We start from the raw sequence: 7,805 nt of genomic DNA, 5'->3' as shown, positions 1-7,805 counted from the left end.
GACCCCATTGGAAATGCACCCCATGTAGGAGACAATCTAGAAAGAGAAGAAGAACAAGTCAAAACGATCAGAGGCAGCACACAGATGGCTTCCAACATGGAAGAAGACGTCTGCAAGCCACGAGCAGACGTTGTCTGTGTTCAGAGAATGGGTAGGACAGTAGAATAATTTGTAGCCAGCAGGCCGACATGTACCGAGTGTGAGGCACTCGGGGCAGAACAGATAAAAAGATCAGATGAGAAAAAGTCAAAAATCTGCCTTTGAAGAAGGCAGTTGTTTAAAAGGAAGCATGTTTCTGTCTACAAAATGGGTATTTGTAAGCCAGTTGGCCTTTGCAGGAAAGAGATTCAGAGAAAATGGGGTAGTGTTTGAAGAAGCTGACAGCACGAGCTACAGGTGCTGCTCCTCCACGAAATCAGAGCATCCACAGCAAACAGCCCCGAAGTTGTAAATCGAGGACATGACCGTGGTCCGCGTTTCTTGGAGGGGATGGGGAGCAGGTGGCCATGGTAGTGTCACTCCCTCGTGGCCTCTTCAACCCCGAGACTCTTGGAAACATAAGAGGTGCACAGGTGGGAATATAAGGGGAAGATAAAATAAATACCTAGTTTCTGGCATAAGTGGGGAAACAATGAGTTTCGGAACATCTCATTTTGCTTCTCCTATATTCTCTCAAAGCTCCCCTTAATCTGAAAATTTCAGCCTTCATTACTCTAGGATGCTTCTTTAAACCCATGAGTGAAAACTTCTTTGATAGATGTATCCCCTGCAACATGATTTTTTAAAAATTATGAAGTACGATGAGCATTATCCAACCAAGACCAAATGTTCTCGGAACCCCACAGAAATGCTGAAGTCTGCAGTCATTCTCATCTGAATCAGCTACAAGGACACATATGATTAATGTGATAGCAGGAGCCTCTAACTAGATATGTAATCACAGCGAGTGCTTGGAACAAACCCCACATGAAGTCACAGCACTCCATTTTACATGGCCTCACAGGGAAATAGAGTTGCTCCTCACCACCTGTATTCCACTGAACACCTCACCCATATTATTTCCCTAACCTTGACTATAACCTTGCATGGTAGATACTATTCCCCCATCTTACAGGTGAGGAAACACAGACTTGGAGAAGTCTATATGGTCAAGCAGAAACTCTGGTCCAAGTCAATGTTATTCCCAAATTCACGCTCTTTGCTTATCACTGTGTTGGCTCCAAAGTGTTTCTCTTCTCTACCATCTTGCCTTTTAGTTTCTCTTGAAGAAAGGAACTCCCAAGCAGGAGGCAGCGCATGCAGTGAAGGGAGAACCATGTGGGACTCAGACAATCCCGAGTCTAACACATCTCCATGTGACCTTTGGCCAGCCCTCTACAGTTTCCATCTTCCTTCCTGATCTGTCCAATAAGGAGGAAAAATTATAACTTTTCTTCTCCATTCTCTGAAGAATCATTGCATGCATAAATAAACGAAAGTTAGCATTAATCCTCCTAAAATCACATTACCAATTTTTTCCCTGCAAACAAGAAGCCAAGAAAAAAAAAAAAGGTGCCCTTGGGTTTCTTCTTAAATTTCTATTTAAAATGTTGCAGAATCCAAGCATTTGCCCACTCTTATCTCGCGTTTCTTTGAACAATAGCGTGTTCTAAACCCAGGCTCTCCCCCAACCTCTCCTCGTAGCCAAAACCAGCTGCTGGCTCTGGCATCAGTGCTCCTTCTAAACAGACTACGGTCAAGTCTGAAGCAAATGCTGAGTTCTTCCTTGTATGGAAGAAGCGTCCTGTCACTCAGCACTTATTGATAATAAAAGCTGGAACCTGGCACCTGGGGCCCATGGCTCCTTGATGATTTAGTTAAACTGGCCTCCAAACCCCATTTTCAAAGCCTGGGAGACAAAAAGTCCTCAAGTCCTTGCTCACACTTCCTGTATTCAGGGTCTCTGTCAGGCCCCTCCTAACATCTGGGGATCCTAGAGAGGAGTAATGCTTAGCTGCGCTGCCTTCCACGCTCTCGCTTGACCCTTCTCTGTTGCCTCTCACTTCTCACTGACCCCTTCCCAGTACAGCAACGTTTCTTTCTTGACCACATTCTTGGTGACTCACTGGTCAAGCCCTATGGCTTATCAAATATGTCTTCCAGACAACACTTGCATTCTTCCTAAAAGGAAATCTATTAAGTAAAATAGGTCTAGAGAAGAGTTGATGGAAAATAGGTCCATCCTATAGGAGATTCAGAAGATGATAAAAGATGGGTCTCAGTAATTTTGCTAGAATTTCATATTATCATTGACCAAAAATGCCACTGACATCATGTAATCCCTTCCCTGTTCACCCCCACCTCCGCATCGGTAATGGCCCCTCTTGTCTGCCCAGTGGATCAGTCAGGGTCCTGCCTGGAAACTCCTGGCCCTCTCAATCTGGGTCATTTGAAGAGGTGTCAATCATGATTATTTACAAATTTGTGAGGATGGTCTAGGGAATCCACAAGGAAAAGTGTGATAGCCCAGAACCAGCAATAGTGGGAATTGTTTGTATCCCTAAACCTGAAGGGGCAACCGGTAGGAATGGATTCTAAAACCCAAAACGCTGGGTGGAAATTGCTGTGGCACTTAGCAGGGGCGTTTGGCCAGCCCACACCATCTGGGCAGCTGTAGGTCAGGGGTAAGTATGAAACATCTCTCTTCTTCCCGCCTGATTTCCCACAAGCACCCCCACTGGACAACCCAGCTAGAGTCAGCCCCTAGAATTGACTCCCTAAATCAGAAGAGGTCAGTGGAGATACTGCACAAGTGTGAAGGCCAGATTCTGGTTGAGAACTGATTCCTCATCTCTGCCCCACATCTCCTGCTGCTCAAGCTTTCCCCATCCAGTGGGTCTGCTAGTGTCCCCAATTTCAAGTTCAGCAAGAGCCCAAGTTCTGTAAGTGCCCCTGTTTGCAGAAGCCGTGAGGGACTTTCAAGGTAAGCTGTACACAAAATACAAGATGCTCTTTTTGTACTTGCTGATGAGCACTAATCTAATTTCCAGTCATGACTGGGTCACTTGGGAAAGTCTGAGCCTGCCTTCCTGCTCCTAGTCTGCCCACATTTGTGACATCTTAGACTGAGCTGTCACATGTTTGGAATATTAGTTGCAAAAGACCTATAAGTTGCAAAAGACCTATATCAACATCAATTTTTTGAGTGGAGGAAAGAACACCGATAGTACCAGCCCCATAAATTCCACAGATATATTTGTCCCTTTTTCCCTGATGGTTTTTTCAATGCCTTCCATTGATTTCCTCAAGACTTACAGAAGAAGTCCAAACAACTTAGAGCCAAAGTCCAACATAATACAGCTAAACTACTAAGGTCCTCCCCCTCCCCCGGATTCCCATTCATAAATTCCCTATCCCTGCAAAGTGGCTGACTTGTGTCTTGTCTACATACTTCCATATCTACTCAGTTCTTACTCCTTCCCACCTAAATCACACTGCTGGGGCGCCTGGGTGGCTCAGTCGTTAAGCATCTGCCTTCGGCTCAGGTCACGATCCCAGGTCCTGGGATCGAGCCCCGCATCGGGCTCCCTGCTCCGCGAGGAGCCTGCTTCTCCCTCTCCCACTCCCCCTGCTTGTGTTCCCTCTCTCGCTGTGTCTCTCTCTGTCAAATAAAGAAATAAAATCTTTAAAGAAAAAAAAAATCACACTGCTGACCATGGCAGATCTCTCATCGTTCACAAAACTCTCCAAGACAGCAACTCAGACTCGCAACGCTCCTTTTCCTGGGCAGATTGCATTGTGCTGGTGGTGTTATCATGACAGCAATTATCATCACTAATATTAACACTAATTGGACTTTCAACTGTGCCAAACACAGTAACAAGTTCTCTACATGCATTATTTCACTACTGTTCATAACATCATGTAAAGTCAGGACTACTGTTTTTTGCTTTTTTTTAATAAATGAAGCATATACACAAAGACTAAGTTTAAAGTAAGTTCCCCAGGGCCATGCAGCTGATAAGGGTCAGAGCCAGGACTCAATCCCTCATCCGTCTTACTCATAAACATGATTATCTACATCATCCTGTCTGAAACCAGTCACAACACATGGTCTCTCCCCACTCTAGCCCATGGTTTTCTCCTGCTCTGTCCATTCTTTCTCAAACGTCAAGACCTAGTCTAGCTCCTGGAATACGGCCACCCTTTTCACGCAGACAGATTTACTCTAAGAGCTCACATCTGCTCACACGGAACCCTGTTCTAGCTCATTCCATAGCCCTGACCACTCTGTACTGTGTGTTCTCCTGTCACACAGTTTTCTCCAGGCAATAGGGTTTTCCTCTTCATTTGATATGTCTCCTCCTGGGCAGATTAGACAGGGCTTGGTGGGGCTTTCATCTCAAAATGTTTTATGCCCATCACCCTGATTCTGGTCTGCATTGAATAGTTTTCACCCAAAGAAAGAATATCTGCTAGGGGGACACAAGGACTGTTTCTCCAGATTGAAACCCGAGACTGTGCCTTCGGCTCAGGTCATGATCCCAGGGTCCTAGGATCAAGCCCCGCATCGGGCTCCCTGCTCCGTAGGAAGCCTGCTTCTCCCTCTCCTTCTGCTGCTCCCCTTGCTTGTTGTCTCTCTCTCTGTCAAATAAATAAATAAAATCTTAAAAAATATATATATATGACAGAGTGTTTCTCCCTTTATATACATATATATAATTATATATTATATTATTATATTATATATAATACATACATATATAATATATTATATACATATATGTATATATATATTTTTGTTTGTTTGTTTTTTTAGAGAGGGAGAGGGTTAGCTGTGAGAGGCAGAGGGAAAGGGAGAGGGAAAACCTTAAGCAGGCTCCACACCCAGCGCAGAACATGAGGTGGGGCTCGATCTCACTACCCTGAGGTCATGACCTGAGCCGAAATCAAGAGTCAGACGCTTAAAGGACTGAGCCACCCAGGGGTCCCTCTACCTTTATATTTTCAAAGAAAATGGAAACAGCTGTTCCTGTGGATTTTTTTTTTTTTTACCCAAACCAAAAAAGACAGTTTAAAATCCTTCTTCTCTAAAATCCTAGGCACTTTTTGTTTATTTGTCTTCCCAACCTATGCTGAGAACATGCTGTCTGAGGAAATCTTCCATCTCTGAAAGGCTCCAGGGGAAGAAAGGGAAGTGGAGAATAATGCCACCTGAGTGTAACCACCCTGGAATGACGGCATTTCGTCTTTCATTTTATGGTTTTCTTTCCACTAAGATTTTGAGAGAAAAATATTCAGAATTCCTCACTGCATGTACAAACACATACACAACTGAATATAAAACGTCAACTCTTTGCCCCCAAGAATATTCCAAGAAAATAGCATTCATTGTTACTCTGATCCTAACTTCAGACAGATTCTTTAGATTATGAGGGGAAAAAATGTGCTCCCATGAGAGAACCCATTTCCTGTGACCCAAATGAATGTGCCCGAGGTAATTAGCCGGTATGTTTCTATGTGCAAGAGCCCCAGTTCTTTAATTTTTAGGGCATGGTAATTACTATAAAGCCTAAGGGAAAACGCCGCTTACAAAGAAGGAGGCTTTATATTCTATATGCTCAAAACTGTGTGTCACTCAGTTATGTCTATGAGACAGTGCTTTTCGGATTTGTGCAGGGCACAACCCACACAATGAAATACGGGAGGGAAGGGGCTGCCATATTCTGTTTCAATATTGAGAATGAAAAAAGAAAAAACTCTTTATATTCCTCAAATAAATGCTGAAAAGTATCTGCAGGTAGCCAGGTTCAAATCCTGGCAGCATACTCCTGAATAAATTAGCTCAGCTCTCTGGGTATTTGTCGTAATCTACAAAACGCAGACAAAACCAGACTCAAAGAGAAGTGATCAGAATCCAATCACTATTAGAACATATGTCATTCATCTGTTGCCACACACGCAACATAGCTTGCCCACGGCTGCAGTGACATCCTGTGTGGGGCACATAGGACAATCATCCATTTACTTTATTGGGAGTTCCTTGAATTTTGTGATGAATGGACGGCTGTCATCCCAACCACTGCCCGGTACACGTCTCTGTTGTGCAAAGGCTAGAAAGCTAAGAACTTTATGTCCATGACTCCCCGACCCTGGGACGCTGGCTGTGAATTACTTTCTCCCAGTTGGTGGCTGCTGTGCATGGCTGGAAGACTGAAGGGTTGTGGGGCGTTGCCCGCGGGTTGTTTCAAGGGTCAGTCCCAGTGTCGCAGGGGTTGGGAGTCTGTTTTGGGGGGGGTGGTAAAGTCGGTTTGCCGTCGCGACCCCAGGACTGGAGCTATGATTTTTAACTCAGCAGAAGCAGCCGTCCTCCAAGAAAGCCACAAAGGCCGATGGAAGACGTAGTTATTGCAAAAGCTGGTGTTGAGGCGATGCTTGCTAAAAGAGCGATACGCTTCGAAGCAGGAATTGACAATATATGTTCTGTACGGTCAGAATAAACAGGTCTGGACACTCAGGGGTTAAATGAAATTCACACTGTCGCTAATTCAACTAATGATTCGTCCACTCACAAAACTTCCGCTGCCCGTCTCCATGACTTTCAGTTCTGCCGGTTAGGGTTCTTCTCACCCAGCATGTGAAAGTGTCCATGAAGGTTACATCATTGACTGGAAGCAGGTTTACTAGGCCTTGGGATTAACCGGCCGAAGGGAGGACCACTGTGCTGAGCTGGGGAGATGATGCTGATTGCTAAGGGGGAGTAGCTGGCTGCTATGGAATGCCGGCAGGCAGGAGTGAGTTTGAAATCCAGGAGATTCTCTGGGGCTCCTCCAGGAACTCCATGTCCAGCTATAAAAATTAAGAGACGATTCTAGCAGGTTGTACTAGGCAGGACCACCAAGGGCTTAGCCTGCAAGGGAGGATGATGTGCCCTCACCTGACCATGTATACAAACCCTGACCAGGTAGGGCCACAGAACCAGAATGGACTGGGACGAGAGGATGTCCAAAACGTCAGGTATGGCCTTATGAGGAGCTGCAGATAAAGGAAATTTACTAGCCACTCCTAAGTTCTTCTTGGTTTTGTCATGCACATACGTGTAATTACTAAATACTTCTGCTTTCCTCAATTTCTTTTCCATATTTTTTTTAACATTTATTTATTTATCTTACAGAGAAAGTATACATGCGTGCCAAGTTATGGGCGGGTGGAGCAGAGGGAGAGAATCTCAAGCAGCCTCCCCGCTGAGCGTGGAGACGATGCGGGGCTCGATCCCATGACCTACGAGATCATGACCTGAGCTGAAACCAAGAGTCGGATGCTTAAACGACTGCGCCACCCAGGCACCCTCCCATATTGTTTTTTATAAGGCATGTTATGATGGTTACATTGCTCAGCCTTCAGGTTATAAGACATCAAGGTAATATTGGAAACATACCATGTCACAAGGATGGATACAGTGACTGATAGAAATGTGGGTCTCCCCTTTTGGAGAGAAGTAAGTTCATTTGAACTTGAGTGCTATGTTCAGTGGGTCACGCTGTTGGTGATATAAGGATTGTGTGGCCATCTAAATGTGGGTAGAAAAAGATATCACAGCACGGAGCGGCCAGCAGGGTCAAATCCTGGAGCATTTGATCCGCATTTGGTGTCCTTCCCAATCACCTGCTGTGTATCCTCCCATATTTCAGAATTACAGAGATGGAAACCACATGTCCAAGACTTCCTGGTAGCCAGGGTTCTGGACACAGTCAAGGCTGTAGGAATAAGGTGAATATGGGCAGGAAGTGGTTAGAAGGGCAAGGTGAGGAGGAAACCATCTGACT

The sequence above is a fragment of the Mirounga leonina genome, unplaced genomic scaffold (assembly GCF_011800145.1).
Source record: "Mirounga leonina isolate KUSES-001 unplaced genomic scaffold, KU_Mleo_1.0 Mir_117, whole genome shotgun sequence".
Taxonomy (NCBI): Eukaryota; Metazoa; Chordata; class Mammalia; order Carnivora; family Phocidae; genus Mirounga; species Mirounga leonina.
The sequence above is the reverse complement of the archived record's forward strand: the minus strand, read 5'-3'. Positions refer to the sequence as shown.